The following is a 23844-nucleotide window of genomic DNA, read 5'->3' on the forward strand; positions in this document are numbered from 1 at the left end:
TTGACTATGTGGATCACAATAAACTGTGGAAAATTCTGAAAGAGATGGGAATACCAGACCACCTGACCTTCCTCTTGAGAAACCTATATGCAGGTCAGGAAGCAACAGTTAGAACTGGACATGGAACAACAGACTGGTTCTAAATAGGAAAAGGAGTAAATCAAGGCTACATGTTGTCACATTGCTTATTTAACTTATATACAGAACTGGGCTGGAAGAAGCACAAGCTGGAATCAAGATTGCCGGGAGAAATATCATTAACCTCAGATATGCAGATGACACCACCTTTACGGCAGAAGGTGAAGAGGAACTAAAAAATCTCTTGATAAAAGTGAAAGAGGAGAGTGAAAAAGTTGGCTTAAAGCTCAACATTCAGAGAAAGAAAAAAAAAAATCATGGCATCTGGTCCCATCACTTCATGGGAAATAGATGGGGAAACAGTGGAAACAGTGTCAGACTATTTTTTTGGGCTCCAAAATCACTGCAGATGGTGATTGCAGCCATGAAATTAAAAGACGCTTACTCCTTGGAAGGAAAGTTATGACCAACCTAGATAGCATATTAAAAAGCAGAGATATTACTTTGCCAACAAAGGTCCATCTAGTCAAGGCTATGGTTTTTCCAGTGGTCATGTATGGATGTGAGAGTTGGACTGTGAAGAAAGCAGAGCGTCAAAAAATTGTTGCTTTTGAACTCTCGTGTTAGAGAAGACTCTTGAGAGTCCCTTGGACTGCAAGATCAAACCAGTGAATCCTAAAGGAAATCAGTCCTTAATGTTCATTGGAAAGACTGATGCTGAAGCTGAAACTCCAATACTTTGGCCACCTGATGTGAAGTACTAACTCATTGGAAAAGACCCCGGTTCTAGCAAAGAGTGAAGGCAGGTGGAGAAAGGGAGGACAGAGGATGAGATGGTTGGAGGGCATCACTGGCTCTGTGGAGTTAAGTTTGAGCAAGCTCCAGAAGTTAGTGATGGACTGGGAGGCCTGGTATGCTGCAGTCCATAGGGTCACAAATGTTTGGACACGACTGAGTGACTGAACTGAGCTAGCAAGTGAACAGCAACAACTCTTTGTCATATATTACTTCAATAATGTTTCCTTTTCATGTGGCTCTTATTTGTAAGAGAATTGTTTTGATACCATCCAGTTTCATAAACCTATATGTTTATAAGTTTGAAGTCTGAAAAAATTTATCAGTTAACCTGCCAATTAATGTAATGATTACAGACACCCTTCATAAACTTTAGGCACAGTAGTCATAAATCTTAGTTGTATATTTCTAGAAATATTTATGCTCCTTTTTCCAAGTCTTCATATATTTCAGATTTCAGTAAACCACCATGGTTAAGGACTCATGCTCTGAATTCAGACAGACTTACACTCCATTTCCCTACCTCTTGGGTGACCATGGCCAAATTATTTAATTTCTCCAATCTCAGTTTCCTCTTAGACAAAATGGAGATAATAAAGTGATTAACTTCATAGGCCTGAAATAAGGATTAAATACCACACATATATTTGAAACTTAAAAAAAAATGTTAAATTGAAACTTTTGGGAATCAACGGTACAAATATTTTTTTGTATCTATGTTTAAAAAAATGCAGAAGCAGTCACAGCTGGCTTCCCCTACATTAAAGCTATTTAAGAAAATTATATATATATATATATATATATATATATATATATATATATACACATTTTTTGAATAAAGTAAAAATTTCTTATTTTTCAAAATAGACAATATAGATAAAGGTACAAATAAGAAAGAAATGAAAACAAATAAATTCATTAAGACTTTGTTTCTTTTCTTTTTTTAAAAGATAGCTTTTTAAAATATGTTGTAAATGAATCATAAAATAGTTGATAAAGACTTCCCTTACCTCAGTCAATGAAGGGCACTTTCTTAGGTTGCAAATCATTATGAAATATTCTCGGTATAAACTTTGCTTTAGCCCAGGTGGTATTTGTAAAGGTGTGCAGAAAAGTTTGTAAAATTGGTGTGAAAGAGCTATAAATAAAATGTTTATGATGCATTTCTTGGGGAGATTTTAAGATATGGAAATGTAAATTAAGAGGAAATACAGTGTAGTGGAGAGAGAACTAAACTTGGCTTCAGAGCTGGAGCTAAACTCTGTCTACCACTGAGAACTTCCTGAACCCAGCGCATCTTCTCTCTGCTCTGGACTTTATTCTCCATCTGTACTCTGAGCACACCTAGCCTAATCACTGTAGCTAAATATGTGATAGTCAGTGATTTTGCCTGTAAAATGCTTCTGAAAAATATAACTTCTCCTTCAAGACACCCTTCCTACTGATCCAGGACCTAACCCTAACATCCTTCTTAATATTATATTCAAGAGAGCCACTACCATTATGTCTATTATTGTTAAGTAGAGTAAAATATGAATTTTATTAGCCATCTAGAGTACAGATCACTTCTAAAGACTTTCTTACCTTTAAAATCCATTATTTTATTAAAGATGTATATTATGATTTCATTTTCATAACCTGATTTTAGATTTATAAAGTGAATATTAAAATTATAAAATGTTTTATACTTATACAACTATAAAATATCCATTATCAGAAAAATCCATTGCTTAGGAAGGTAAGCAGCACACACACAAAAGAACTTTGGATAGGGTTTAATTTTTTATATGCTAAGGGAAATAGCATGACCTAAAATGAAAATGTGAATTCAACCACTGTGGGCCAGTGCTGTTTCCTTCTTCTCTCATTACAAAACCCCAACTGACAGGTACACGTTCATCACAATTCAGCTTAAGGCTTACCTGCTCCATGAAATTTGAAAGAATAACCCATGTAAAAAAACTGTAAAGATCAGAGAGCATGTAACAAGATAACAGAAGACAAACTACACAATTAAAAGACACAAACTCTCAGTTTCAATAAGAGTAAAATCAACTCTATGCTTTTTAAAAAAGACAAACCTGACACAGAATGACAAAAGGATAAGACTGAAATGACTGCTGCTATTTCCATCATTTTTGCTAGCAAAATGCATGTTATGCTGAGCTTCCCTGGTGGCTCAGATGGTAAAGCATCTGCCTGCAGTGCGGGAGACCCAGGTTCGATCCCTGGGTTGGGAAGATCTCCTGGAGAAGGAAATGGCAACCCACTCCAGTATTCTTGCCTGGAGAATCCCACGGATGGAGGAGCCTGGTAGGCTACAGTCCATGGGGTCGCAGAGTTGGACATGACTGAGCAACTTCACTTACTTACATGTTATGCTAAACTACCATTCATCTGAAAACAAGTATCAATGCTGGCTAAAATCTAGGGAAGTGTATTTTAATATCTTGCTATAAGATTTAAAATAATAATTATAATAAAACAATGATGATAGTAATATTGCTCATGTCAAACCTCAGTGAAGGTGAAGCATTCATCTTGAAAGCATGATGGCTTTCATCTTGAGGGTAACTGCTTGACCTCATAAACTTGAGTTGATGTTTTCATGGCCTGGTTTTACTTAAAACTTAAGAGAAAAAATCTGGAGTCTCTCTCAGGAAGAGGATCTAAAAAAAAAAAAAAAAAAAAAAATTGCTCTGAAGATCAAGGACACCAAATGGCTATAGGCATAATAAATTATATACTCCTGCCTTTTTGCTAATAATTAAAAGAAATTATGAGCCATTCTACATAGGATCCAAGTTCCAATATTTAATTTTAATTTATAGTGATCCTTGATATATAGTTCACTGAGGGACCTGGCAGAGGAAAAACAATCTTTCAGAAGAAAGCCTCTCCAACCCAGGACTCAGAAAATGTCCACAAATTAAATTCCAAGAAATATGAACTCACACTCTTTTAAAAAGTGCAGAATACTAAAATAAACAAAGCATAAAAGAGGTAATGAAAACAACTGCCAGACTCATGAAGATTTCAGGTACGGGAGCTGTCAAGGAGAATTAAAAAAAAAAAAAATCTGCTTTATATGTTCAAAAATGTAAACCAGGAAGATAAAATATAAATGAAAACCACAGACTCTGATAAATTACCAAACATATTTGACAAGCAGCCAAATAGAACTTTCAGAATTAAAATATAATCATTTGGTCCAAAAAATCATTGAACAAATAAAAAAAATAAAGTTTGAGCAGAAGGAATGACTCAGAACGTAGACAGATAGACACAAACACATCAGTTAGGGCAGGCAGGTTAACAGGCCTGAGGACTGAGCGTCATGCACATCTAATGAGTCAGAGTCTGATTTGGAAAGAATGCCATCCAACTGAGTAGCTTAGGGAGAGATTAAGAACGGCCATTTATAAATCCGGGGCCATAATTTAAGGGAACTACATGATATATTTAAGCACTGCCAGACTAGTAACTGCGGGGAGCGCTACCACTCCAGGGCCAAGGAGGAACGGGAATGTCGATAGGACCCACAGAGGAGAGCAGAGTGGACGGGCTGCCTGACAGGAGCATGGGCCTCAGTAAGCGCCTCTGAAGTAAGCGCCCCTCAGCCTCACTGAAGCAGCGATGGCAGTGAGGGGCCAGATTCACTGTCTTCCCTCTCTCATGCTGCCCATGCCTGACATGTTCTGAACATCACTGGGAACCAGACGGTAAAGGAGGTCATTACTGCAGTTCATTACTCTTAAAGATGAGCTGATGAAAAGAGGCCAAAAAAGATATCCAGAATAAATGTAACTGAGGTTTCAGGAAAATGTAAAGACAATGGCTGAGCATTTTCCAACCTAAATGAAAGAACTAACTATCAGATACAAGAACACAGAAAATTCAAAGCAGGAAAAATAAAAAGAAAACAACATTAAGCAAAATTACAAAGAAAGAGCAGAACACACACATAAAGGACTCTGAGTTAAGCAGCTAACTTCTTCAGGACAACACTGGTAGTCAGAAAACAGTGGAATACTGTTTTCTGTGTACTGCAATAAAATAACATCTACTTAGAATTCTATACTCAATGAAAATGTCATTCATGAATGAGGATAAATTAAAGAAATTTTAGAAAAATACTGAAAGATTTTTGCCATCAGCCAATTTAACCAAAATAGAAAGAATAGTTTTCAAGAAAAATAAAATTACCCCACACAGCATATCCTAGATATAGAAAGAAATGAAAAGCAAACAAACTGATGGCTATGTGATAATATTTGAAAAGAAAAAAATATAAAGTTATGGAGACAAAGTGATTAAAACTACCTGCAATGTTTGGAAGGAAGGTTGAGATCCTGGTTGATATTTAACTTTAAAGTATATATATTAAAATGTAGAGTAAATGCTGAAAGAATAGTACTATTATGGATTGCTTTCAAATTAGTAGAGGGAAACACTATGAATGGAAAAGTAAATCAATCAAAAGAAGTCAAGAAGGAGAGAAAATAAAATATAGAAAAAAAATAAAGTTTCAAAATACATACTGCAAAACTTAACTGGAAGGAGAAACAGACAAGTCAAGACAGTGGAAGATTTTTATCTTCTTTCAATAAATGATGAAACAAGCAAATAGAAAATCAGTGAGTACATAGAACACTTAAACAGTGCTATGAACCAACTTGACCCTGTTGACACTTAGCACATTTCAGCAAATAAAAAAAAAAAATACACATTTTTTTCAAGATATTATGGAACATTTACCAAGATATACCATATTTGACTGACAAAATAATTCTCCAGTAAAAGATTTGTCACAATACAAAGTATGATCTCATTAAATTAAATAAAAAATATTCCAAGGATATCTGGAAAATTCATAAGCATTTGAAAACTAAATAAAGTAATACATTCTAAATAATAAATACATCAAAAGAAATTAGAATGTATATTGAACCAAAAAATAATGAAACAAAAATGTATCAAAATTTGGGAGAATGCTGCTAAAGAATAGTGGTTAGAGGAAATTTATAGCACTAAATACCTATATTTAAAATGGGAAAAAAAGATCTCAAATCAAAGACCAGACTTCTTCCCCAAGAAATAAGGAAAACAACTTTAAATTAAATCCAAAGTAAGCAGAATAAAGGAAACAATAAATAATAAAGGAAAAAAACAGTGGGATACAAAAATAAATGAAAAAATCCATAAAATAAAAGTTCATACTTTGAAATTACTAATAATATTAATAAAATATTAATTTTAAAACCTCTACATGGATTAATAAGAAAAAATAGAAGATACAAATTACCAATATCAGGAATGATAAAAGTGACATAACTCAGATACTACATATAATAGAAAGATAATAGAAAAAGTATATGCACAGTAATATAAAATATACCTAGATTATTAATAAATGGGGTTTCCCTGGTGGCTCAGATGGTAAAGCGTCTGCCTGCAATGCGGGAGACCTGGGTTCAATCCCTGGGTCAGGAAGATCCCCTGGAGAAGGAAATAGCAACCCACTCCAGTACTCTTGCCTGGAAAATTCCATGAACTGAGGAGCCTTGTCGGCTAGAGTCCATGGGATCGCAGAGTCAGACACGACTGAGGGACTTCACTTTCACTTTTTCACTTTATTAATAAATAGACATTAGATCCAGTCAGTAAGTAGGAATGCTTAATAAATTTCATCCATATTCAGATATGATATAAAAAGGATATGTACACAGAAAAGAAGTACCCAATGTTTACATCAACTGAGTGACTGAAATGAGTTGTATACTAAATAATATACACAAATAATTTGTGGTTTCAAGTGTGTATCACTGTGGTCTTGTAAAAAATTAACGGTTCAGTAACTCTCCAACTTGGTGGTGAAGTAGAGAAACTGCTGCAGGTTGACAGGGTGCTCAAGGTCTTGATGACTATGAACGTGGGTTTGAATCATGGCTCCACCAGTTTCTAGCTCTGTGATCCAGAAGAAGGCATTAGTCTCATATGTAGGTAACTCTAATATATCGTGGTTTTGTACAGATAAAATGAAATAACACATGTAATGCTGAAGAGCATTATTCTGAGAATAGAAATCATTTCTTTTAGTCTAATGAGAAAATAGCAATGAGATAAGGCCTTCCCTGATTTCCTCCCTTCTCCCTGACCCACTCAACTCTTAGAAGAAAATCTTGAACAAGAATCATGCCAATGTAAGAGAAAGAAGCCTGATTGTAGTCAGAATTAGATTCACCAATGTCAGTAAAATGCAGAAATAAACAGGAAACAACCAGGTGAAAGGGATATAAAACTTTGAAATTAAAAGAACACATATCAGAATACTCAGGGATTCAGTGAATAAATAAGGTAGAGTCTTGGAGCTGTGGTTCTGGCAAATTATTGATACAGACTTTGAGCCAGAGGTAATTACTGCTCTATACCCACATGTTTTAAATTGAGGTGAGGTATAGCTGATTTACTATGAATATGCCATGTTAGTTTCATGAGTACAGCACAGTGATTCAGATAGATATATATATACACACACACACACATACATGCACACACAGATACACACACACACACACACATATGTATACTTCTTCAGATTCTTTCCCCTTATAAGTTATGACAAACTATTGACTATAATTCCTAGTGCTTTGCAGTAGTTTCCTTGTTGGTTATTTTACATAGAATGGTGTGTATATGTTAACCCCAACCTCCTAATTAATCCCTCCCTCTTTCATATATCTATTGTAATGCTTCAAAAGTCAACTGCTGAGGGCCCAACCCCCAATGTGACTGTAAGTGGACACAGGGCCTTTGTGAGGTGGTTAAGATTAAGTGTGATCTAGGATGGAGACTTCATCTGATAGGATTAGCATTCTTATAAGAAGAGAATCCTGTCTCCATCTCTCTCTTGCTGTGCTCCCACTGTCCCCCACCTCTCTCCATGTAAAGACATGGTGGAATGGACAATCTGCAAGACAGCAGGAGAGCCCTCACCAGAATGCCATCATCATTCATCGTTCAGGGACTGTGACCTTGGACCCCCAACCCCCACTGTGAGAAAATGAATTTCTGCTGTTTGACCCCCTAGGTCAATGGTACTTTCTAATGGCAGTGGAGCTCTGACATCCCTAGCCTTTATTTTCATTCCATTAAGCAGATTGTATCTGATGAATAAGGGTTGTGTATTAAAGATCTCTTTGTAGAATGAAAACACAAAGTGTGTAAGGAGCTGAAAAGTCCTGAATTATGGATCAACACTCAGGTGAGGGTGGAGAGGATGTGCTGTTAATGGAATTCTCTTTTTCCTGATGATCCCAAATCCCATGTCTTCTTTCATTCTTTAAGACCCTCACCTAAGCTGGAGTTCCCCACCCTCTCAATCTCTCCTCTCTCCTGTCTTTATTTCAGTACATCACTTGGTTCTGTGTTACCCAGCTGATTGTGGACCTCCGTGAGCAAAGCATCGCTGGAGTGAGACACCATCTATCTTTGCTGTTTTCCTTTCTTGTTTGCTTAACTCACATAGAAAAGTACAGAGGCTGACATGTAGAGGCTCATGACATTGTACATGAGGCAGTGATCAAGACCATCCCCAAGAAAAAGAAATGCAGAAAGGCAAAATGGTTGCCTGAAGAGGCCTTACAAAGAGCAGAGAAAAGAAGAGAAGCTAAAGGCAAAAGGGGTATACCCATTTGAAGGCAAAGTTCCAAAAAATAGCAGAGAGAGGTAAGAAAAGCCTTCCTCAGTGAACAATGCAAGGAGATAGAGGAAAACAATAGGATGGGAAAGACTAGAGATCTCTTCAAGAATATTAGAGATACCAAGGGAACATTTCATGCAAAGATGGGCACAATAAGGTATAGAAATGGAATGGACCTAACAGAAGCAGAAGATACTAAGAAGAGGTGGCAAGAATACACAGAAGAACTGTGCAGAAAAGATCTTCATGACCCAGATAACCACGATGGTGTGATCACTCACTTAGAACCAGACATCCTGGAATGCAAAGTCAAGTGGGCCTTAGGAAGCATCACTATGAACAAAGCTAGTGGAGATGATGGAATTCCAGTTGAGTTATTTCAAATCCTAAAAGATGATGCTGTGAAAGTGCTGCACTCAATATGCCAGCAAATTTGGAAAAGTCAGCAGTGGCCACAGGACTGGAAAAGGTCAGTTTTCATTCCAATCCCAAAGAAAGGCAATGCCAAAGAATGCTCAAACTATCCCCACAAGTGCACTCATCTCACATGCTAGTAAAGTAATGCCCCAAATTCTCCAAGCCAGGTTTCAACAGTATATGAATCATGAACTTCCAGATGTTCAAGCTGTATTTAGAAAAACGAGAGGAAGCAGAGATCAAATTGCCAACTTCCATGGGATCATAGAATAAGCAAGAGAGTTCCAGAAAAAAACATCTACTTCCGCTTTACTGACTATGCCAAAGCCTTTGACTGTGCGAATCACAACAAACTGTGGAAAATGCTTAAAGAAATGGGACTACCGGATCACCTTGCCTGCCTCCTGAGAAATCTGTATGCAGGTGAGGAAGCAACAGTTAGAACTGGACATGGAACAACAGACTGATTCCAAATCAGAAAGAGAGTATGCCAAGGCTATATATTGTCACCCTGTTATTTAACTTATATGCAGAGTATATCATATGAAATGCTGGTCTGAATGAAACACAAACTGGAATCAAGATTTATGGGAGAAATATCAATAACCTCAGATACACAGATGACACCACCTTTATGGCAGAAAGCAAAGAAGGACTAAAGAGCCTCTAGATGAAAGTGAAAAACAGTGTCAGCTTAAAATGTTGGCTTAAAACTCAACTTTCAGAAAAATAAGATCAAGGGATCAAGTCCCATCACTTCATGGCAAATAGATGAGGAAACAGTGGAAACAGTGACAAAGTTTATTTTCTTGGGCTCCAAAATCACTGCAGATGGTGACTGCAGCCATGAAATTAAAAGACGTTGACTCCTTGGAAAAAATGCTATGACCAAACTAGACAGTATATTAAAAAGCAGAGACAGTACTTTGTCAATAAATGTCCGTCTAATCAAAGCTATGATTTTTCCCGTAGTCATGTATGGATGTGAGAGTTGGATTATATAAAGAAAGCTGAGCACTGAAGAATTGATGCTTTTGAACTGTGGTGTTGGAGAAGACTCTTGAGAGTCTCTTGGACTGCCAGGAGATTCAACCAGTCAATACTAAAGGAGATCAATTCCTGTTCAGGAAGGAAATAACTGCCTTTAATGATATCATGTTACCTTTAGAGTCTGTTGTAAATGCCAGTGGGTGATGGAGTTTATAACTTTTTTCTTAGACTGATGCCCCCAGGCTCACCAGGAACACTATTGTTGTCATAAATAATATTGTGAACAAATAGTTGTTGAGGTTGGGCAGAGAGTAGCATTATCTTTCACAATCACTACTCTCTTGAAAATTAAATGAGAGAATGTGTCCAGGTAATGTCATGTGAGCATGCCTATCACTTCATAAATGATTAATAAATAGAAGTTCAATTACAGTTGTTTCCTTCAAAGAGCTTGTGGTCTGTCAGGGCTGCCTAGTCATTCACTGGCCACAGAGAACTTAAAACTGTGGTGGGAAAAGCAGGTCCAGCAGCACTGCAGGAGCAGAGAAGGGCGGAGACATTTAAACTGATTGTGAAGAGATTACACTTAAAATTAATTTTGAAGGATGTGTAAAAGTTAGGAAAATGCCAGGAAAAATATATTCAAAACAGGTGGAGCAAATCCCTGTGGAGGTTCGAGTAAATGTGACCCAGACACAGAAGAGGAGCCATTACATTGTGCCAATTGACATGAAAAATCCATCCACACTCACAGGCTACCTATGCTCACAAGTAACTCCAGACACTTTTATAAAGGCATCAGAAAACTCTGGTGACACTCACTCAGACTTATATTAATCATCACTGCTGGTTACTGGTTATTGTTTTTGTTGTTTTGCAGCTGCTAAGTTATGCCCAACTCTTTGTGATCCTGTGGCCTGTAGCCCACCAGGCTCCTCTATTCATGGGATTTCCCAGGCAAGAATACTGGAGTGGGGTGTCATTTCCTTCCCCAGGGGACCTTCCCAACCTGGGCACTAAACCTGAGTTATTTGCTTCTTCTGCACTGCAGGCATATTCCACCAATTTGGGGAAAAAAAAAGTTGGTCCTTTCATATAACCAATGTTTTAAGATGCTTATTCCTTCAGTCAATAAATATTGCAGTGATATGAGGCATAAGTATAACTAGCCTACCAGAAAAAAATTCATTGTGTATGTGTTCGCACTTCACAGTACTTTTGCCTTTTAGTAAACATTAAATGCCTTACCATTTATTTCAAGATTTCTTTTCCAGTGTGAATATTGAAAAATTTACAAATTCTAATTATCATAAATGGTTCAAAGAGAGAGTGCCTGTTTATGATCTTGAGTGTTTCCATTACTTTAATTTATTCTTGATTTAGAAAAATGATTATGTAATGAAGCAACATTAAGATCCACAATAGAATAATAATATTATTAATATATGTGTGTCTGTTTATGTCTATCTACCTGCTTTTAAAGCAGTGACCACAAATTATTACTATGCTTATATGGTATTATATTAAGTGATTGGATGATTCTAAGAATGATTACTTCTCAAATAATAGTTAAAAATAAGAAATTTTATCCAATTTATGTTATTGTGACATTAAAAGGAAAAAAATAAGGGTACATTATTTTTTCCCAAAACTTATTAAGAAAAGTGCTGAACTCCAAAGCCTAAATGGAATTTATGTACACTTGTAAAGAATAATAAGTTAAATAAATATACTGACACTTCTCATCACTCAAATGCCTCAAGATATTGGGAATGAGTGCTGAAAAAATAAAAATGCATTAGACTCTATAAACTTGGCTGTTCTGGAGATTTCCTAATCAACATGTAAATTTCAGTTTAACAAAACAATGCCATTAGAACAAATAAAACATTTCTCTAGTTTTTCAACGATTCTATTAAGAATAACATTCTGATCTGACTGGGGACTACTCCACTCTATTCGGCAGAGTGTATCATCGCTTCCATCCATCTGGCCTGGCTCCTGGCCTCCACCACAGCCATCAGGCTCCCATGGGGTAGAATTAAGATGCCAAACATGAATTCTGTGTTCCAACATGAAACCTTTATTTCCTTTATTTTATGGGACCACTTCTTTCCCCTCTAGTCAAATATCCCCTCTTGTCTAACTCAGGGCCATCCATCATTCTCCCACACCCCATTCTCTCTCATCTGTTGGAGCAGAACTACAACTTATCATCTGTGATAACTGTTCTTTTCCTTAGTTCCTATAAGGGAGAGGACAAGAAAATTAGTTCAGGAAATCCATAAGGAAATTGAACTAGTACACTGTTTCCAGCAATCACTTAAATATTTGTTAAGTTAAAATGAATATTATAAAGTAATATTTTCTAAGCACCAGAGACCTAAGCTAATGTTTTTTTCTCTCATAAAGAACTTAAAAATGTAAACCTTACCCAGTGACTCTCAAAATATTGTAAGCTCATTGAGTTTACTGAGTTTATTCTTTGTCAATGTCTCCTCACATACAGACTGTGCTCTGTATGCATGCTCAGTAGCGTCCGACTCTGTGCTATCCCTGCCCACTAGGCTCCTCTGTTTATGGGATTTTCCAGGCAAGAATACTGAAGTGGGTTGCCATTTCTCCCTCCAGGGGACCTTCCTGATCAAGGGATGAAACCTGTGTTTCCTGCTTTGGCAGGCAGATTCTTCACCACTAGTGCCACCTGAAAGCCCTTTACCGAATGTGCTGTGCTGTGCTTAGATGCTCAGCCATGCCCCACTCTTTGTGATCCCATGGACTGTAGTCTGCCCATGGGGCTTCTCCAGGAAAGTGCACCGGAGTGGGTTGCCATGCCCTCCTCCAGGGGATCTTCCTAACCCAGGGACTGAACTCAGATATCCCACATTGCAGGTGGATTCTTTACTGTCTGCGCCACCAAGGAAGCCCAAGCGTACTGGACTGGGTAGCCTATCCCTTCTCCAGGAGAACTTCCCAGTCCAGGAATTTTCTTTAACAGCTGAGATACCCAAAAAGCCCATAAACAGACTAGGCAATGACAAATTATTTTTAGAATAATAATAATAAATCTCCAATAACACAAAAAATAAATTTTTGAGTTAAAAGTCAATTTTCCACCTCCAAGTCTATAATTTATATCCAGACCAATATTAGATCATAGAAGAGAGAGATTCGCAAGTTACACATTATATATCATTATATTTGCCTCTCTCTTCATCACATACACAGGATGCACAATTTACCATCTCCATTCCTACACAAGAATAGCTTTTTTAATAGAAAACTAAGGGAGAAAATTAAGGTAAAAAATCTATATATGAATATTTTAAAGTTCTATTATTTTTGTATACTTGACGGATTACTATATAAAACCAATTCTCCCACTCCTGGGCATACGCACTGAGAAAACCAGATCTGAGACACATGTACCCCAATGTTCATCGCAGCACTGTTTATAATAGCCAGGACATGGAAGCAACCTAGATGCCCATCAGCAGATGAATGGATAAGAAAGCTGTGATACATATACACAATGGAATATTACTCAGCCATTAAAAAGAATTCATTTGAATCAGTTCTAATGAGATGGATGAAACTGGAGGCCATTATACAGAGTGAAGTAAGCCACAAAGATAAACACCAATACAGTATACTAATGCATATGTATGGAATTTAAAAATATGGTAATGATAACCCTATATACAGGACAGAAAAAGAGACACAGATGTACAGAACAGACATTTGGACTCTGTGAGAGAAGGCGAGGGTGGGATGATCTGAGAGAATAGCATTGAAACATATATATTATCAAGTGTGAAACAGATCATCGGCCCAGGTTGGATGCACATGAGACAAGTGCTCAGGGCTGGTGCACTGGGAAGACCTAGAGGGATGGGATGGGGAGGGAGGCGGGAGGGGGGATCAGGATGGGGAACACATGTAAATCCATGGCTGATTCATGTCAATGTATGGCAAAAGCCACTACAGTATTGTAAAGTAATTAGCCTCCAACTAATAAAAATAAATGAAAAAATAAAGAAAGGAAAAAAGTGTCCTTATTTCACAGAATATTTAAAATTGAAATCTAATGGACTAAAAATTGACAAAAAATAATGTTCAAGTTATAAGTGAAAAAGAAACCAACTATTTATTTCCACATACTTAGATTTTGCATTTAATCTCCATTTAGACTGCTCAGAGCATGTTTTTTAAAGTTCCAGAACAAATTAATCTTTTAACCTGAAAAGTAATTATTCCTTGATGGCTATTCTAAGAAAATCTATTGGCAAATATTACCAGTTTTAAACGAGAACAAATAAAATTAATGATTGGTCATAACACTGGTTTCCCAATTTCACTTGGTCCAAAATTCGCCTTATTTTGACTTGTTTTTCTAGTCATTACTGTCCAACCAAAACTAGATGAGATTGACTATTTGCACTGAATATCATCAATATAGTTTGCTCTCAAAATAGCAGATCAGGTAAATTGTCAGGTTAAAGTTACAGGTGAAAGTTACACAGTCTCCATTCGTTCTTATCCTTAAACATGTTTCCCAAGAGATATGAAACAGGATTTCTAACCAGTCATTCTATGTCTAGGGGGAATTTTTTGTGAGATTTCTTTTTTTAATTAATTAATTTGTTTTAAATTGAAGTGTAGTTGATTTACAGTGTTGTGTTAGTTTTAGGTGTAGAACAAAGTGATTCATTTATACGTATACATGTATCTATTCTTTTTTAGATTCTTTTCCCACATAGGTTCATTACAGAATATTGAACATAGCTCCCTATGCTATACAATAGATCCTCATTGTTTATCCATTTTATATATAGTAGTGTGCATATTGGAGAAGGAAATGGCAGCCCACTCCAGTATTCTTGCCTGGAGAATCCTGTGGACAGAGGAGCCTGGTGGGCTGCAGTCCATAGGGTCGCACAGAGTCAGACACGACTGAAGTGACTTAGCATGCATGCATGCATGCATTGGAGAAGGAAATGGCAACCCACTCCAGTGTTCTTGCCTGGAGAATCCCAGGGATGGAGAAGCCTGGTGGGCTGCCGTCTATGGGGTCGCACGGAGTCAGACACGACTGAAGTGACTTAGCAGCAGCAGCAGCAGTGCGCATATGTTCATCCCCAATTCCTAGTTTTTCCTTCCACACCTACCCACTTGTTAATCATGTTTGTTTTCTATTGTTTGTGATCTGTTTCTGCCTTATAAAGAACTGTAGAACAGAAGTATCGTTCTTTTTTAGACTCCACATTTATGCATCATCACAGGCAATTACTCTTCAGAAATCACCTGACATGATAGCATCCACCAATCCTCTAATATAAGAAAGCTGAAAAGACGTGTCATCAACTGCATCATACTGATCCCTTCTCCAGCACCTCTCAGCGGCTGGGAGGACAATTACACCAGGAAGAGCGCTACACATGGAAAGTGAAGAAAATGCAGAGCTAAAAAGTGTGTGTTTCTAAGAACAATTTCTTTCCTTCCTGCCTTCCTTTCTTTCTAGAATGATCAACAGCACTATACACTGTGTAAGGCATTAGAAACACAACTGTTATGTTGTTCAGCAAACAGAAAAGGCTTGGGAAAGACTGAAGCCGTGGGTATGAGGTAAGGAGTGATAAGACATTTGAAAGGCTTGTAGAGAAAACTCAACCTTATTGTTGGATCTGTTGAGATTGTCTCCAGGCATTCATTCTCAAGATGCTATGGAATGTCAGTAAAGTGTTTTTCTTGAGCTTATGAGGCTTTACTTTTTTTCCGCATAGCTTCAAAGTCAAACTGCGAGTACCTTATTCTAAAATAGTTCTTTAAAAATAGATACAGTATTTAACAGTAGTAAACAGTGATATAGTTGTGACTACTATCCACAGTTTTCATAGAAAATATTGACCAAGAAAACTAATTCTGATGAACTATTAAGGAGCAAGAAAGAGTTACCCCTTTTTGAAGTTATTGATACCTTATTGTTTCTAATTTAGAGAAGAGTTTCTCTTTTTAAAAATTGGCTATAATTTAATTTGATGTGTGTGTGTGTGTATATATATATATATATATATATATATATATATAAATAAAAGAAGATATAACAGAATTAAAGCATGTTTCTTACCCAATGGAACTAAGAATTCGATTAAGAGGACTGCATAAATAGTCACATTAATAATATACAATAAAAATAGTCTTTTCTAATATTTGCCTTTGTATTGTACTGAAGTGTCAAGTGTATTGCAACAAACCTAATGAGGATTGGGAGCTTTGTCTTGATCTACCCTGGTTCTTGGGAATCTGGATTAGGACTTGGCACGTGCATAGAAGCTGTTTATAAATCCTGATCAAATGACTAAATACACGAATCGTTTCTTATGCATTATTTCCCACAAGTAACTTCCCTGTGGGTAAAAGAAAGATCACTCTGTAGGTGACAAGACAGAGATGTGAAGTTATTTACTGAAATCAGACAATGAGCAAAGGCAGAAGTGAATATAGAACCCAAGGTTTCTGACTTCCAATCCCAATACCATGCAATTGCCATCCACTAAGAATGCACAGTTTGTAGCTGCCAAAGGAGATGAATGTGTAAAGAAGAAAATGTCCAGTGTTTAGATTCAATACAGACTCATTTCTAGTGTTAAGACACAACTAGGAACACGTTCTTCTTCCTTTAACAAAGTGAGTCCTTTAATGAAGAACACACACTCATCAGATGTGAATTTAACAAAGCAAGTTTGGGGCTTTCCTGTTAGTGTGTGTCTGTGTGTGTGTGAGAGAGAGAGAGAGAGAAAGAGAAAGAGACAGAGAATATGGCTATAAGGAAAATCCTGCTCCCCCCACTCAGATCGTAAATAAGCCCTGCATTCACATTGATTGGTCAGGGAAGAACAGTAATTCCATTGCCCAGCGTCCTTCAGTTGGAACACTCTGTCCTTGAGGGATGTTACAGAACACTTTTTCTTGTGGATCTAAAACAGGGCATTGATGTGTAGTGACACTTTCACAAGTAATTCTTCAGTTTTCTGAAAATACATCCTTGAACTCAATTACACTCATAATTCAAATGTAGTGCATGTCTCTACACTAGAACACTCCTTTAGAGTAAAGCTTCATCAATTCTTTCTTGTAACTTTTTTTAACTATAGCTTGGAGATGCCAAGACCATGCAGATGCAGCCAGAGGAAATGGGAAAGTGATCGTCACTCAGTCGTGTCCAACTTTTTGCGACCCCGAAGATTGCAGATGGCCAGGCTCCTCTGTCCATGGAATTCTCCAGGCAAGAATACTGGAGTGTGGGTTGCCATTCCCTTCTCCAGGGGATCTTCCCGACCCAGGGATTGAACCCAGGTCTCCTGCATTGCAGGCAGATTCTTTACCATCTGAGCCACCAGGGAAGCCCAAGTAAATGGAAAAGCTTCTGCAAAAGAGAGAAAACTTATACAGATGCTGGAATGTGGGACAGAGGGAGGGAAGGAGGAGGAGGACGAGCAAAGTTATTAGTCTAGGAGAGATTTGGCTTCACTAGAGGAAAATGGGTGAGCAAACCTGGTTGCAGAAAATGTAAATTTTGGATCAAACTGCATATAATGGCTTCAAGATGAATATAATGGGAGTGAGGCTTCCTCACCCTCTTTCATTTAAGAATTTGAGCTAGTGAGGTAATAGAAAAAGAATTACAATTATTTAAGTACTTCCCATAAGACTTAAGGAGTTCAAGCAGGAAGTGATGCACACTCCCAGAATAAATCTTTCATTATAGATGATGCTATTTTGTATATGCAAATTTATACATCACTTTAATATTTAATGACTTCCCTGGGGGCTCAGCAGTAAATAATCTGCCTGCCAATTCACAAGACATGAGTTCGATCCCTAGCTTGGGGAGATCCCCTGGAGAAGTAAATGGCAACCCACTCCAGTATTCTTGCCTGGGAAATCCCATGGACAGAGGAACTGGATGATGAACAGTCTGTTCAGTCACTAAGAGTTGGACACGACTAAACAACAATAGCAACTTGTAATACTATACCATATTTAGACAAGTTGGTGTGTTCTCTTTTACAATGAAAATGTATGTCAAATCATAATAAAATTTTGACTATTTCAAAAGTAATGGTTCACTTAACTATAGGAATTAAAGACAGAAATATTATTCTAGGTGAAAAGAAAAATTAAAATGTAATAATAAGAAGATAATCATGTTGCAGGCCTAGGGAAAATGAGAATTACAAAAGCATGGAAAACTATTTTCTCCCATGAATGGAATGATTTTGCCTCATAGTTTGCTGTCTTTTTTTTTTTTTTTTTAAGGTGAGACGATGTTATCTACAGAATAAATTCAAGGTCTCTGTTTTTACACAAGAAAAGAACACCACACCAGCTGCCCCTGTGGAGGTGATGATGTATTCAGGAATAGACTATTTCTTTTCTTGGCACTGACCTAGGAGTCTTTTGGATACTTAAGTGGTTTCTCAACCACTGAGCTACCAAGAGGGTAACCCCAGGGAACAGAAGCAGCAAGTAAGGTAAGGCAGGAGTAAGGGTAAGGAGGGAGCCACAGCCTCCTCTATCTAGCATTCAGTAAAATAGTTCTTGAGAAAATCACTTAGCACAGGGTCTTAAACATAGTTAACTCTCATTATACCTAGTCTAAAATTATGTGTATAATAAGCACCACTTTTCAATAACCTTGTTATGTAATTTATTTTTGCATCAATTTCTCATAGTCATGTATTCATGGAAAAGTATGTAATACTTGAATAAATAAAGATAAAAAAGTACCAAGTTATGTGAATTAAATGACATAATATGATAGTATAATACTTTTAAGTAACTTCAAAATCACAGTATGTCCCCAAAGTGATAGAGAAACCATTGAAAACTGTCATTTTCTTAATTCGTGTTAGGAAATAAAGAAAAGTCAACTATAAAAATTAATTGCCTGGAATTAAAACACACACACAGTAAAGGACACTTCAATGAGGAAACATTTCACATTCATTCTTATCAGCTATTATGACAAATGTCCTTTCTATAAGATACTATTAATATGCTTTCTCATTTGCAGTTAATTACCCTCCATCTGGTAAAATCTCTGGGAGACTGTTATCTGTTTTTCCCTCAAAAGAAAATTTTGATTCAAATACAGATAATGATTTGGTCTCTAACCTATAAAAAGACCAAAAAGAAAAAAAAATAGGGACAATGTTGAGAAGAAAGTTTTCCTCACTGTAAGAATATTTTAGTAATTTCCAGAGAGAGGAGAATTTACTGGCTGACTGGTTATAACAAGGACAAAATAGCAAAATATAGCAAAATGTCATTCTAGGTGATAAAACCCTTGATGTTGAATATTTTGCTTCATTCACCATTAAATCATCAGCAGTCACAGAATGCTAATAAAGGTCATAAGCAATGAGCTAAAAGACAAATTTTTTCAAAGTTTAGCTATCAAAAATGTTATGATTAGGCACATATAATGCATTAAACCATCACAATATTGTAAAGTAATTATTCTTTGATTAAAATAAATAAATACATTTAAAAAAGAATTTATATTGAGTTATGGCTTATGTTCTGGTCAGAATTTTATTAGGTATGATAAATATAGATTTACTAGATAAATTCAGAGTGTGCAAAATTTGAAAACCTATTCACGCTATTTAATTTTTAAACAAGATTTTTTTAAATGCTCTTGCCCAAGATTGAAGATTTGCTAGCACAGCTAACCTTTCAAAATTGTTAGTTATATAAGATTGCAATCTAGTAGCATTCTAGCAGCTAAGCTACATTTAATAATTTTAAATTGTAATTCAAAGTTATATTGACCATGAAAATAATACAGCAGTTGGCAACCGTAAAATATTTTGAGGTTTAAGTTTTGTTGGAATATGGTAAGTACCTTCCAATGTATTCCTAGAATCCCACTCCTGGGCATATATTCAGAGAAAGTTCTAGTTCAAAAAGATACACATACCCCAATGTTCATAGTAGCACTATTTACAATAACCAAGATATGGAAGCAGTCTAAATGTCCATTGACAGATGAATGAATAAAGATGTGGTAAATATATATGATGGAATACTACTTCACCTTAAAATTAAGAAGGAAATAATTTCATTGACAGCAACATGGGTGGACCTAGAGATTATTATACTAGTGTAGCAAGTCAGGCAGAGAAAGACAAATACAAAATGTTATCGCTTACATGTGGAACCTAAACTATGATACAGATGAACCTGTCTACAAAAGAGAAACAGATTCACAGACATAGAGAACAGATTTATGATTGCTAAAGTGGAGGGGGTGGAGAAGGGATGGATTGGGGATTTGAAATCAGTAGATGGAAGCTATTATATATAGGACTGATAAACAACAAGGTCTTACTGTATAGCACAGGGAGCTATATCCAGCATCCTGTGATAAATGATAGTGGAAAAGAATATTAAACAGAATATACATATGCATACACACATAAACACACACACACACACACACATATAACTGAACATTTTGCTGTATAATAGAATGTAATACAACATTGCAAATCAACAATAATTAAATACAATTTTAAAAATTTAAAAGTAAGAATATGGTAACTGTCTGAAGCTCCTTCACTTTATAAGGAGGCTTGTGTGCAGAAGTGGTGTAACGGGGTAAACAGAATACTGGAGTGGAAAGTGGCAGCCCACTCTAGTATTGCTGCCTGAGAAGCCCCATGGACAGAGCGGCCTGGAGGGCTAGTCCATGGGTTTGCAAAGGGTCAGACAGGACTGAAGTGACTAAACATGCAAGCAAACATGAATGTAGCAGAAGAGAGAGTGATACACATCTTCAAGCAGATACCAATCATTTATTTACATTAAGAAGAAAATATGTGTGTAGATATCCTAAATCCTCTTTCACCTCAGGGCCAAGTTAGGCTACTAAGACTCTTACAAGTTATTCTAAATTTTACTGCTTTACAATTAACATTTATTAAGTAAACGATTAGTAAGTAGGGCTTCCTTGGAGGAGTATCTGGGAGAAGATTGCCAGGAGAAATATCAATAACCTCAGACATGCAGATCACACCATGCTTATGGCAGAAAGTGAAGAACTAAAGAGCCTCTTGGTGAAAGTGAAAGAGGAGAGTGAAAAAGTTGGCTTAAAACTCAACATTCAGAAATGGCATCTGGACCCATCATCACTTCATGGCAAATAGATGGGGAAATAGTGGAAACAGTGGCAGACTTTATTTTGGGGGGCTCCCAAATCACTACAGATGGTGACTGCAGACATGAAATTAAAAGACACTTACTCCTTGGAAGAAAAGTTATGACCAAAGTTAGACAGCATATTAGAAAGCAGAGACATTACTTTGCCAACAAAGGTCCATCTATCAAGGCTATGGTTTTTCCAGTGGTCATGTATGGATGTGAGAGTTGGACTATAAAGAAAGCTGAGCACTGAAGATTTGATCTTTTGAATGGTGGTGTTGGAGAAGACTCTTGAGAGTCCCTTGGACTACAAGGAGATCCAACCAGTCTACCCTAAAGGAAATCAGTCCTGAATATTCATTGGAAGGACTAATGTTGAAACTGAAACTCCAGTACTTTGGGTGCCAGATGTGAAGAACTGACTCATTTGAAAAGACCCTGATGCTGGGAAAGATTGAAGGTGGGAGGAGAGGGGGACGACAGAGGATGAGATGGTTGGATGGCATCACCGACTCAGTGGACATGAGTTTGAGTAAACTCTGGGAGTTGGTGATGGACAGGGAAGCCTGGCGTGCTGTGGTCCATGGGGTCGCAGTCGGACACGACTGAGTGACTGAACTGAACTGAACTGAACTGAACTGAGGGCTTCCCAAGTGGCTCTAGTCATCAAGAACCTGCCTGCCAAAGCAGGAAACAAAAGAGGTATGGGTTTGATCCCTGGGTGGGGAAAATCCCCTGAGGAGGGCATGGCAACCCACTCCAGTATTCTTGCCTGGAGAATCCCATGGACAGAGGAGCCTGCTGGGGCTGCAGTCACTGAGGAAATAGCAACCCACTCTAGAGGATCTTTCCTATCTAGGGATCAAGCTTGCATCTCCTGCGTTTCCTTCACCGACAGGCAGAATCTTAACCATTGAGGCTTCTGGGAAGCGTACTAATTATATACATATATAATGCACATGAGATTATTTGATAAATGTAAATTGACTCTACTAGACTGTAAATTTCATGAAGGTAGAGATTGTATCTATTTTTCATTCATTATTTTATCTCTACTTCCACACCTAATTTTTGGCACATAATAAGGCCTGAAACGTATAAACTATGTCAACTATGTGTAAGAGCTACAAATAATTCCATGGTATGGAGTAAAATGGTCAAAAGAAAGGACTTAAATTTGAGGTCACAAAAGAGACATCATAAAATAATTATGAAATCTTGTAAATTAAAATAACTTCCAAGTCATTTATTTCCATGACAGTTTTTTGATGAATTTTCTATAATGAAGAGTGGTAACTCATGATGCTTACTTGGGAAGCTGTTTATATTTTTAGCGCCATCAGCTAGAAGGGCTAGGTGCTGCTGAGAACATGACAATAGGGATCCTAACTCAAAGATGTTCTATAAATAAAATAGATTATTGTTCTTTAGATTTGTCAATTTCCTTATGCAGTGTTGCAACACAACTGATATTATTTGTAAATTCTATGTTAACATATTTTTGCTAAAACAGCTTCTTGAAATTCTCGTTTTAGTATCACATTACAAATTCCCTGAATGTAAACAGAATTAGATTACCTGCCAGTATTAGTTTTTTCTCTTGGAACTCAATCCTGCATACAGCCTATCCTTCAGGTATTAGGTGTGTTTTCTCTTCTTTTCTCAGAAATGCTTTAAAATGAACTAAAGAACAAAATCTACAGTAGACATTTCACTGGCTATGAAATGACTAATACCTATATGACACTAAAAAGGCAATCATAAAGATATTAAAACTTGTATCAAATCAGTGTCTCTCTAGTGCACTACCCTGGAGAGCACTGTGCAGTGAGAGATGACCACAGATTAGCAAGTTGATAAAAGGAAAGATGATGTAGAGAGGATTACAAAATATAATCAGTATATTTAACCAATAGACATACAGCCAATTGTGTATTCTTACTAAGCTTCCATATAATATTTTCAAAACAAATTAAGCACTTAAAGACACAAATAATATATAAATATATATATAAAAAAGCAAAAGTCATAATGACCATATCTTCTGAGGTAGCTGGCAAGGTATCAGAAAGATTAAATAAGCCACTTTGTAAGTGAAAAAAAGAAACTTGCAAAGATGTAAGTAAGCTCAGTTTTTTTGCAAAGAAAACCTATTTCCCCACCTTTCTTTTTTTTTCCTCTTTCATATATAATACACACATTTTAATGTATATACGTAGATTTTTTTTTTAAGTCTGATGTATGTATAACAAAAGCAGGTACAATACCATGAGTAGAAGTATTGAAGCAACTGAAGTCATTCCTTCCTAACTTTATACACTTTTATACTACTAGAGGTTTTATAATAATTATCATTGAAAATAAGATAGATCAATTTTATATAAAACAAAAAGGAAGCTCTCAAAGTCAATTATGTAGAAATGCTGGACACATGTAAGTCAACTGCTTTTATCAGAGATGAATAATTTGAAATTCTCCCAAATCCAACATAGTACTTTTCCTTTGAAAATTTAAACTGACATTGCTCCATGCTGTACCTAATGGAGAGACAAAATATCTGGACATAACACTTAAGAAAAAGAAAAAACAAAAAAAACCAACTTCATGCCAAACCTTTCATGTCTCTGAATTTGAGTGACCAAGAGATCAAGACC

General features: G+C 36.5%; 1 protein-coding gene across 3 annotated transcripts in view; it reads right to left on the minus strand.

The window, feature by feature from the left end:
- The window catches only part of MARCHF1 (membrane associated ring-CH-type finger 1), a 1143673-nt gene that overhangs the window by 843981 nt on the left and 275848 nt on the right, over positions 1-23844 (minus strand). Inside the window, exon 2 of one of the 3 annotated variants that reach the window (XM_070464067.1) lies at positions 3391-3542. The exons of the other annotated variants lie outside the window; for them this stretch is intronic. The gene's annotated coding sequence lies outside the window, so the exon portion shown is untranslated. The remainder of the gene's footprint in view (positions 1-3390; positions 3543-23844) is intronic. 3 annotated transcript variants of the gene reach the window in all.

The sequence above is a fragment of the Odocoileus virginianus genome, unplaced genomic scaffold (genome assembly GCF_023699985.2).
Source record: "Odocoileus virginianus isolate 20LAN1187 ecotype Illinois unplaced genomic scaffold, Ovbor_1.2 Unplaced_Contig_13, whole genome shotgun sequence".
Taxonomy (NCBI): Eukaryota; Metazoa; Chordata; class Mammalia; order Artiodactyla; family Cervidae; genus Odocoileus; species Odocoileus virginianus.